The 12,175-nt window shown below is 34.1% G+C and overlaps 1 pseudogene; it reads right to left on the reverse strand.

The window, feature by feature from the left end:
* Positions 1–6,631: 6,631 nt before the first annotated feature.
* Positions 6,632–11,176, reverse strand: LOC120263692 (annotated as a pseudogene).
* Positions 11,177–12,175: the final 999 nt, after the last annotated feature.

Below are 12,175 nucleotides of genomic sequence, written 5' to 3' on the forward strand. Positions count from 1 at the left end.
ATATATAGATGTTAATCAGAAACAAAGAAACAATGCACATTGATGCATCATGGAAAGGGACAGTAGCAGAATACAGATGGAATTATATGCAAATAGCCAAGATTCCAAATTAACAAGAGATGCCTTAAAAGAAATTAGCATCTACACTATGTTCACAATAGTGGAAACAAGCACATATACATATTGACAATATGTTTTTTGGGACATCCCAGAAAACGAATTTAGGAACATCTCCACAGCAGCCATTAGATGTTGTTTCATTACTTACTAACCCCACCTCCGAGGTTATATTTATAATAATACAACAACTGTTAAATGATGATCTAACAATTGTTGTGAGACGTCTCTAGATTACCGGTCCTCATGTATATATAAAGAATTAGAAGTTGATATTGAAAGATGAATTCAGTTAAACAAAGAGATAAACAGTCAGGTTTTAAGCTGATGAAGGTGCATGCACATGATCAGATTAAGAGATCCAGTTAAGCAAAGAGATAAATAGTTAAGTTTTCTGATAATGAAGATAGAAACACAAGAAATGATATACATATATATACAAGTATTGTCTGTAATACCACTAAAAACAGCCGGCACTCCAACTAAGTTTCCTGCCGACCAAGGTACATGAACATGATAGCATCATATTAACAACCACAAAGTTCACAAACATATTAAATACTTAAAATTGGACTGATTGGTCCAAGAGATCATTTTTGAGTATAGGCTATAGATCATAAAAATATTCTCAATGACTCAATTGAATGTCTTAATAGAGAAAAACTATACTGCTATTGAGTATTATACTGAAGCTTCGCTGCTCTTTCTTTAACAAAGACTAAAAAAGAATTTAGAATTATGTTATTTTATATGTTTTCTGAGATGTTCTCATGCTTTGGAACCATTTGACATTCTCATTTGTTATATTACCAAACAAATACGTTGCAGTATATTTAATTGTTAAACCCTGTATGTATGACAGTGCAATTCATATCTATCCATAACTTAAAAGGCACTTCTGTATAAATGATTGACAAGGAAGGCAACTGCTTGGGCTATAGATTAAGTATTCATTATTAATAATAATAACAAATAAATTAATGAATCAGACAAAGCCAGCGGCGTCTCTGAAATGAGTGCTAAGAAGACTTCAATTATTACAATTTTTTTGGACTTTTTACAGTGCTAATATTAGAATAGCCACGGCTAATGAAGGCTTTATAGTTTTTTTTTTCTTAACAAAAGACAACAAGCCCGTTAAAGAACAAGTAGACACAGAGATGCACCACTTATAGTGGTTTAACGACCCTTTAAAGATAATTCTTCCCTATCATACAATCATGAAGGGAAGGAAATATTGTTCCTCTTTATAGATTGAAGTGGAGAAGAATTGGAAGAAATCCCACACAAAGAAATGTTGTGAGTCTATTGTATTTATAAAGTATCAGATGGTGGATAGTTACAACTGCCAAATGGTGGATAGTTACAACTAAAAACTAGCAGTAGTGTAGAATGTGAGCAGTAGAAATTCTATTTGTCTTTCCTTCTCCTACACTAGATCTGATAAACTAGGACTTACACGTCTAAATGAGTTTACATGGTTACATGATTATTTCAACACTCTCTCTCAATCTTAACCTGCTAGAACAGATTAAGATTGTATATGAGACTCTCAAAACTCTGCACTGGTAGCGCTTTAGTGAAAATGTCAGCCGTCTGATTGTGTGACAAAATAAACCTGATGTCAAGCAACTCGTTCTCTGACAAAATGGACATAAACTTTGATGTGCTTAGTGCGAGCGTGAAAAACAAGGTTAGCTGAGAGATATGTCACACCAAGATTACCACACCATAGAGACGACGGTCTCGGTTGGAACACACTCAGCTCCTTTAATAATGATTGAACCCAAAAAAATTCTATTGTTGCGTTGGCAAAAGCTTTATATTCTAACTCTGTGCTTGATCTCGATACTATTTCCTGCTTGCGTGAACTCCAGGAAATGAGATTTGTGCCAAAATACACTTCAAGGCCACTAGTTGATTTGCAATCATATGAACATCCTACCCAATCCGAGTCTGTGAATGCACTGAGAAGGCTTGAACCTAATATTTAGATATGAAGCCTCATATCTCTAGTATCTTGCAGGTTCCTTAGGATCCTTTTTACTGCTGACCAATGATCAAACATAGGGGAATGAAGATACTGGCACACTTTGTTTACTGAATATGCTATATTAGGTTGAGTAATTGTCAGATATTGAAGAGCTCCGACAATACTTCTGTACTTGGTTGCTTCAGTTTCAATTAAAAGTGTACCTTATATCTTTGACAGCTTTCTTGTAGATGCCATAGGAGTGGAAATAGGCTTGCAATTTGACATGTTTGCTCTCATGAGTATGTCACCAATGTATTTCCTCTGGTTAATGCAATGCTATCTTTCTCTTGTATCACTTCAACTCTAAGGAAATAGTGCAAATCGCCCATGTCCTTGATTGCAAAATTTTTATGCAATTGCTTGAGTAGTTCTTCTATGACTTGAGTTGAGGAGCTTGCAATAATAATATCATCGACATAAATTAAAATGTAAATGATATATCCACTATGATTGTAAATGAACAAATTAAGATGTGTCATCCTGTGATGGAACAAATCCAAGCTCCTCAAGTCTTGAACTAAGTCTTGAATACCAAGCTCTTGGTGTCTATTTAGGGCTATATAGAGCTTTATCTAGTTTGCACACAAAGTTGTGGATAGTGTGGATCTTCATAGCCCAGTGGTTGTTTCATGAAAACATCCTCTTCTAACACTTCATGCAAAAAGGCATTTTGAACATTGACTTGTCTCAGTGTCCAACCATGAGAGATAGCTAAAGCAAGAATAAGAGATAGCTAAAGCAAGAATAAGTCTAACTATTGTAGGTTTCACAACTGGGCTAAAAGTGTCTTCATAGTCCAAGCCATGCCTCTATTTAAACCCCTTTGCTACAAGCAAGCCTTGTACCGATCAATGATGCCATCAGCTTTGCACTTTAATTTGAACACCCATTTATAGTCAATCAGGTTCTGACCATGCTGACTTATAACAAGATGCCACGTCTCGTTCTCATCAAGGCTTCGTATTCATTGTCCATTGCCTGGCCCCAGTGAGGATCATGCATAGTTGTAATATGACTTGAGAGCTCGACCAATTAAGTTGTGAATGTTATCCTTTGCTTGGTTAAGTATCTAATAGTACCATCTGTGAATTGTTTGGGTTTGTATATGTTATCTTGAAGCCGAGTGAACATGCCTTGTCATGGTGGTGGCTGCAGAGAAGATTCTAAATTGGTGTTGTGATCAATACGTGCAAAGACAATGGTAGTGCCAACAAGCAAAGCAGCATCGATATCTTGCACATGGTCAATCACAAAGGGAAGAAAAATAGTAGAAATTGTGGTCGTGGAAGAAATAGAGAGGTTCAGAGGAAGAAGAACATCATTCTGATGAAAGGAGTGTGTTTGAGGAATGGTGTCATGAGCAAAAGGGAACACCTATTCATCAAAGATAACATCTCTTGAGATATAAATACGCCCAGTGGGTTTTTGCAAACATTTGTATCCCTTATGAAAATTGTTGTAACCAATGAAAACACATTACTTAGACCGAAATTGAAGTTTATGAGTATTATAAAGCCGCGGATTTGGCCAGCATGCACATCCATATGTTATCAAGAGTGAGTAATTAGGTTTAGAGCCAAAAATTTTTTCTAAAGGTGTGCATTGAGCAATAACCCAACTAGGTAGTCTATTTATTAGAAAACATGCAGTGGAGAATGCCTCATCCCAAAATTTTAAAGGCATTGATGCTTGGGCAAGCAGAGATAACCTAATTTCCACAATGTGTCAGTGTTATCTTTCTGCTGACCCATTTTGTTGATGGTATAAGGGCAAGAAATCAGATTTTTGAAACCATTTTGCTGAAAAAAAAAATTGTGCAAGGTTTGGTATTCACCTCCCCCATCAGACTGAACAGAGGTAATTCTGTTATTTAACAGTCGTTCTACATGTTGTTGAAATTGAATAAAGACTTGAGCAACATCAGACTTGAATTTGATAGGATATCACCAAACAAATTTATTGAAATCATCTATAAAACTAACATAATATAGGTATCCTCCTACTGAGGTGATAGCAGGGCCCCATACATCAGTGAAAATAAGATCAAAAGAAGATGATTAGGATACATTGTTTGAGAGAGAAAAAGAAAGTTGGTGGCTCTTGGCCTGTTGACAAGTATTGCAAACATGTGTAATGTCTTTAATTTGAGCCACAGGTCTGATTATCTGTGTGAAGAATATGATGAACAACAGTTGGAGAGGGATGACCGAGTTGACAATGCCATAGATCCTGAGTAACCTTGACACTAGTGAAAGCTTTCTTGCTCAAGGCAATGGAAGGAGTCACCAGTGGATATAGTCCTCTCTCACATTTGCCTTGAAGAAGAAGCTTCTTCGTGACCCAATCCTTAACAAGAAAATAATTTGAGTGAAATTCAAGATAGGTATTGTTATCAAATGTATGACAATGAACAAATAAAAGATTTCTATGTGTATTGGGAACATGCAAAATGTTGCTCAATTTCAAGGAACAACATAAGTAGGAATGTAAGTGCGACTAATGTGAGATATTGTTATACATGCGCCATTTGCTACCTGCATCTGATCCTTACCATGGTATTTCTTATGCATAGATAGTTTTTCCATACCTGCAGTAATGTGGTCTGTTGCACCTGTGTCTGTGTACCAATTGTGTAGACGCCATAAAATGGTGTGGTAGCCAATGCGGCAACATGGTTCTCCTCTGCCTGGCAAGAGTGATCAAAACAATGATAGCATTTTAATGCTATGTGACCCATCTTATGGCAGAAATTGAGCCTTCCACAACAAGTAGTTGGAGCGTGTCAACTTGACGCTGATCAGGTGGCCGAATGATGGAGTTGGGAGTAACCCCACCAACAAGGAAATAGCAATAGCAGAGGTGGAATTGGCCACAGAGCTAGAGGTGGACATGATTTCTCTTTATGTGGTGTGTGGCTTGGGTACCATGTGAAAGCTTATAGATTGAAGTGGAGAAGAATTGGAAGAAATCCCACACAGAGAAATGTTGTGGGTCTATTGTATTTAAAGTGTCGTGGATAGTTACAACTGCTAGATGGTGGATAGTTACAACTGAAAACCAGCAGTAGTGAAAAATGTGAGCAGTGGAAATCCTATATGTCTTTCCTTCTCCTACACTAGATCCTATAAACTAGGTTTTACACATTTGAAGGAGTTTACATGGTTACATGACTATTTCAACACCTCCTACATGGAGCCCACACCAAAACGAACAATACTAGACCCTAGTATGAACAATATTAATAAACAGTACCGTGAAAGCAAGATTTTAAACCATCACTTATTTACGTATTTTGTGGTGATTTATTACCGGATAATATTATCCAATGGTTTCTCAAGGTGTGATAGTTCTATAGCTAGAATACTAACCTGTCAAAAACAGACTATGTAATTTAAATATCATACCATCAACAAAAATTATGTTGTAGTAAATGTGTGAATCAGGCACAACACACACCGCACGGCGTGATGGTTCTGGGCTATATTTTTTTATGCACGGCCCAACCCAAGTCTTGTGCTTCGCTGGTTAGGGTTTGGCGGCCTACGAGACATGCAAACATTGGACATGTTGCCCAGACCATTTTTTTTTATATATTCAAAATTACTCCCTCTGTTCCTTTTTACTTTTGCAACATTAAATATTATTTTTTTTAAAATTTATATTTAATGCACTTCTACAATTTTCAATAAATTATATTCAACTATACAGTTTTCTAAGCATATTTTAAATAAGAGCAATATTGAAAAGTTAATATAATTTTTATAAATTTTAAGTTATCAACTAACTTCAACAAATTTTTCTTTATCAATGTGAATTAGATAAAAATTAACAAATATTGAAGGAGTACTAAAAATATTTATTTTTAACAATTGTGAAACAAGGATTTTTAAAAAAATAATAAAAATGTGTTTATTTAATATTAAGGATTTTTTTGGGATTTTTTTCCTTTGGGTTTTTAGGGTAGTTTTTATTTTATTTTATTTTTATTATTTTGTTATTTATTTATTTTTGCCCCATGACAGCAGCAAGACCACCTTTGGGGTTGGCATGCCATGCAAGACCCAGATTATTTAATCAGGTTGTACTGGGACCGTCTAACGCAGACCATTTGGTCTCTCGCATTGGTAAAATGAAAAAAATAAAAGAATAAATCAATTGGTCAGGATATGTTCATAAATAAAAAAATAAATCTATTCAGCATAAAAATTTCATTGAGTATAATATAAAAAGGAAAAATAATAATAAAACTCCTGTAATACCCTTTTAGCTTATTAAATTAACACATCAAATGAACAGCATTCTTCCATGTTTTCATCAATTAACTGCATCATCATTTTAGAACAATAACTCTGCCTCCAGCAACAACTATTTTTTTCACCCTCCAGTCAAGATACTTCATGACTCAGATTGAAAACCCTCAGCGTGCATTAATGCATTCATAACTATTTAAGAAAATGGGCCAATACAACAGAGCCAAATTCACATGTTCAAAATTCCAAATGCAACACTGCAATGAACAATCAAATGTAACATGAAAGAGATAAGAATAGGAAGAAAAAATATATATATTTATAACCAGGGCACAAAACATAACACAAGCAAGCATGGTTTTATGAATCAGATGGTGAGTTAGACAATCAAACACAACTTGCATTAGAATGGGAAAATAGATTCTATATCAACAAAAAAAGACATTAATGTTATAAAAATCCACCAGAGTTGATCAATATGACCTGTAAAAGGCCCAGCAATGGTTTTTCTCTCTTCCATTCTTTTCTTCGCGGCTTCTCGTGCTCTTAGAGCAGCCTCTTCTTCCTTTGATATGGCTTTTGTCTTCTCCCCTTCCCTCTTTCTTTTCTGAATAGCAATTGATGATTGAGCACCTTTAACAAACCTCATGGGATTCAAAGTTGTTGAGACAACACGACCTGGAGCAGGGCCGGCTTTACTTTCTGAAGCAGTAATATCGTGTGCACCAGATGATGAAGTCCCCGGAGTTGAAGAAGGCTTCTTAGAAAGGTGTTTACCATCTTTTGTATTTGATGAATGACTTATGTCTGGTTTTGAAACATGAGATGTGAATGCTTCATCCTGTGTAATCCACTTGCCTGGTACACAAAAAAATTATTTAAGAGGAAATGGCATAAGAGAGAAGTAAAATCTGCATCTTATTAAAATGATAAAATTAAAAAATAAACTTTTAAACTTTTTTTAAAAAAATTCTAAAGCTTTTTTTTTCAAGTACCTAATTCATTAGAGTAGAATAAGCCAGTATTTGGGTCAAAATGGTGTCCATTATCCTGACAGTAGTAGTATCCAGAAGTAGCATCATAGTCCCACTCTGCAAACAACAGGCCTCATAGTTGTTACATTTGCAATAACAAGCAAGAATTCTAACATCACTCACTATGCTCGCTTGTCTAGTGTGGTAGTTGTTATAATAATAATAACCAACCATAGTTTGCCTTGTGAAAAAAGGGTCAACATCTCTAGTTGCCCTTGAGTAACTAGTATTACCTGGATTTTTCTCATCCACAGTCTGGCCACAAGAATTATTGGCTTCTTGAAATGATGCTAAATCTTTCTGATAACTACGTTTAGCTTTCTGCAGAACATAAGCATTAACAAGGTAAGGAGGAATGATAAGAGGAAAGCTTTAATTCATAACAAAGATTTTTATTCCCAATGATCAGAGGTTGTTGGATTGCACTAGAATTCATAGTGACAATTGCACAAACAACCACTCACAGCAAAACATGCAAAATAGTCCTTTTTCAATGAATACCGACATAAATTTACCTCTTCTATTTGCTGAAGGGCACGGGCTGCATCCTTTTTTTCTGCTTCTCCTTGGCAGCGCTTTTTTCTCATGGTAGAAATCCTTTTTATTAACATTGTCCTTATGACGCTGACCAAGCTCATGTGTTCTGATACTTAATGAGTTATTGGCTATATAAATCTTGCAGAAGTCGCACCATTTATTTCCCTGACTAACCCAGTACTGTGGGAAATGCACAAAAACAGGAAACAGAAATGTTAAATAGAGATTATCCAATACTGAAAACCCAAGAGTGAAAAGTTCACAAACTAGTTACAATATAATTAAAAGTAAAATCGATATCTTAACATAATAAATAGGAAATAGTAATAGAGAAATTAATTTATGCGGAAAGATCGAACAAATCAGGAATGCACACTCTTAACCAAGTATCTCAAGAAAATAATCAAAAAGTGTAAAAACAGAAGAAATTATGAATGGTTTGGCCAACTGAGAAACTATATTTAGACAGATTATAAACATACACAAACTGACAAATATACACATTGAATGCTCCTCAAAAATACATATCTGAGGCATGACGCTGATCAAAATTTAGAAGTTGGATTGCATTTTAATAGACCAGGACTCTATATAGATGGGATCTCTAGTCCAAGGAGTTAATCAGAACAATGATCTGATCATCTATCAATAATCAGGGCGTGACAGGCGAGGTCTGAAAGCACCTGTGACCAATAGTCTTTTGATCTGATGTTCATTAGAAAAATTTCTTCAAGATTTACAATTTTAAATCTTTGAGTTTGAGTTTATTGATGAACAATGTTTAAAAAGGTGTTTGAGGCATACACTTCAAGGCCCGCCTCAAGGTGAGGTGGAAGAAAATAGCCCCGAAGCATATGCCTTTCCTTTTCTATATGAGGCGGCATGCCTTGAGATGTTATGCCTCGAGGAGCCTCGAGGCGTACACCTTAATTAGTTGGATTATCAAATATGGATCAACCCGGAATTTTTAAAAAAACCCATATAGGGTTTTTAAGGGGTTTTAAGAACATTAAAAATTATCAAAGAAATAATAATAATTAAGAAAAAAGAGATATAAGAGTTGTCACCAACTAGAAGAAGAGAAAGAAGGGCTAGTATTACTCATGATATTTTTTATCATATTATAAATGTTTTCTAGGTAAAGGAAAAGGACCAATAGCATTGGTGGATGAAGAAGAATCTTAATGGGAAAGGATGTTGATGTTGAAGATGAAGAAAATAATGATTTGCGGAAATTTTGCTTTAGAATGAAATAAGTTTAAATTAAAAACTATAAAAAATTAAGGACAACTAATCTTTTTATTATGAATGATTTTATGACTATTTTGTCACTTAACTACTTATTTTTTTTTTATATATTTTTTTTTCATTTAAGTTGAGGCTTATGCCTCGGTCCGCCTCGAGGCTAACACCTCGCTTCACAAAGACAAAATACCTTAGGAACGCTCATTCGCCTTTTTAAACATTGTTGCAGAATATACTAACATTTGAAAAGTGGTATGTGGATTCCACATTAATGACATAATATGCTTCTATTTTATTGTTAATATCCTCCCATTCAATAATCTTGATCCTGTTGTATCAAAGTTGGTATAAAGACAACAGGAAAAAATCCTTTTTCACAACTTAGTGATTGCAAAATGGGTGCTATGCTGCACACTCTGATACCAACAGAGAAAACTTGGAGAATCCTTCTTTAGGGTCTCCTTCTTTAGGGTAAGAAAATAAACAACTCTGGCGTCACCAATAAATATTTCATGAATCACATTAGGATGACAAGGACAAAATTGTTCAGCAAAATAGGTAAATCCCAAGTTTTTCACTCTTACTCATCCTCTTATTAATAATGTTTCCACACTTATAGGGCAGGTAAAGATTCTGTGGGCCTAGAAAGTTCCAAGAAAGAATCTATATTAAAAACTACGAAAATAAAGAAAAATGCATTGTTAATAGATTCAAGGGCATCTCTAACAACATCTAAATGTATAAAATAAAAGTCAACTATTGCAGAATTGACATGGGCTATATCTACCACCAATCCCTTGGCAGACCACCACAGACTTATAATCATGATGCCAAGGAAAATACATATCCATGTTCAATAAGGCATTCCCAGATCATTAACATATCAAATCAGCATATTGTAGAAAGTCATGCCTCTGAGGTTTCGGATCAGCTTGCCCTTAAGTCACATTTAAAATTGTTAAGAAAAACAGAGACACAAAGTTCTAACCTCAAAATGGAGGCTAAGGATTTGCAAAGTAAAGCAATAGTAAATTTACATAAGACAAATCATTGAGCCCACAAAAATTCAAACTAATGGTCTGATCCTCAATTAACATGAGAGGAAATAGCAGTTCTGATTTCGCAGACACTATCCTCATGAAAACAGAAGGATTAAGGGCAATGAAGTTGCTTTTATACCAATATTCTTTTACTTTCCAGCTAATAATTTTTATCGTTGAAGTGTATAACTGCCATTTGAAGAGGTTGCAAATTTGCAATCAAACAGATAGTTTTCATGACATAACAAAATGCAGCAGATCATAAAATTTTCCACTTTCACTCCATCTATTCACTTATTCATTCTTTTTTAAAATTCCAAAACTCCATTGCTCACCAAAACAAAATGCTTTCTGCAAGCGCATTCAACTGAAATTGAATTTTTCACTCACTCATCTCTTATTCACACATAACACCATGAAAATTTTCAAAAATAATAATAATAATAATAATAATAATAATAATAATAATAATAATAATCACAAGTGATCTTTGTGGCCTACTACGGAGAATTATTGCAATCCTATAATATCGCACCACGATTTAGATTCTGGAAAACAAAAATTATGCCCTAGTTCCATAAAAGCTCAACAATGATGAATAATTGATTCGTTCATATTAAAAAAACAGAATTCCAATACTATCACAAAAAATCTCTGTCAAAAATCAAAATTTGCGAAGATTTATCATGGAAAACCCTAATTAGCAAGCAGGATTCGTAGAGAAAAAGATCACCTCCGTCATGTTGGAAGAGAGAGCGAGACACAGCGATCCTGTGCTGATGATACAAAGAGAGGAAGCCAAGAACTTCAAGAAGAGATGGATTCGAAGATGCAAAACCCTAGACGTCGCACAGCGGAGAAGAAGCAGGGGTTCGGAGAGGCCTTTGGTCTCTTCTTTCCAAGCTTGAACAAGCTTGACCTTTCTTTTCCAAATAAAAGAAAATATATAAAATATGGAAATTTATATATATAACCTTATAAAAACTTATAATTATTTATCTAGCTATAAATTCGAGGCAATGAGTATTCTGGTTGAAATATTTTAGGACAAGGAACCTTGGGCTAGACCAATGATAACTACCCATGATTGTAAGGGAAAGGTCTCAAGAACTTCTCAGCCTACCTTTCATATTTAGGGTCCCCTGTGGGAGTTCTGTGTGAGGATTATCTTTCATTCTCCCCTCCAGAGTTGCATGACGGGGGGATTATTCTCGGGGAGGTCATTCAAGCCCAGCCCGTAACTCGTGCACCTCCGCTGTCATCCTTTACTTTGTCACTTGTCGACTTTTGTCAGAATGACAATTTTAATCATTTATATTATTTTAGAATTTGATATTTATAATTATTTATCTAGTTATAAATTTCGAGGCAATGAGTATTCGAAATATTTTAGGACAATTTTAATCATTTATATTATTTTAGAATTTGATGTTTATGTGACATCATCAATTTATCAAATTATCTCAAATAATATCATAATAGTTATGATATTCATAATTATTTTATTTATCTTTTTAACTATTTATATTATATATTTTATTAAAATATATTTATTTAATATAATACATATTTAAATAATAAAAATATATGAATAATAATATTATTATTATATTATTTTCAAAAATATATATTTAATTTGTGGTAATAAAAAATAGAAAGCAATTATATGGATGTTTAAAAAATATATGTGAGACACATTTTAATTATTTAAATATTTAAAAAAGATATTTTAAAAATTTTAAAATAAAGAATGGATCCCACATTTTAAGTGCTCCGTGGTCATTGGGTCAATGGCCACTGAGCGCCCATTAAACGATTATGAATCCTCTCGCTCTTATAACCTATTTAAAAAAAATAATTAATTATTAATTAAAAAATGATATTAACAAGTGCTTTTTATTATTTAAAAATAAATTT

This window comes from Dioscorea cayenensis, chromosome 6, assembly GCF_009730915.1.
Source record: "Dioscorea cayenensis subsp. rotundata cultivar TDr96_F1 chromosome 6, TDr96_F1_v2_PseudoChromosome.rev07_lg8_w22 25.fasta, whole genome shotgun sequence".
Lineage (NCBI taxonomy): Eukaryota > Viridiplantae > Streptophyta > Magnoliopsida > Dioscoreales > Dioscoreaceae > Dioscorea > Dioscorea cayenensis.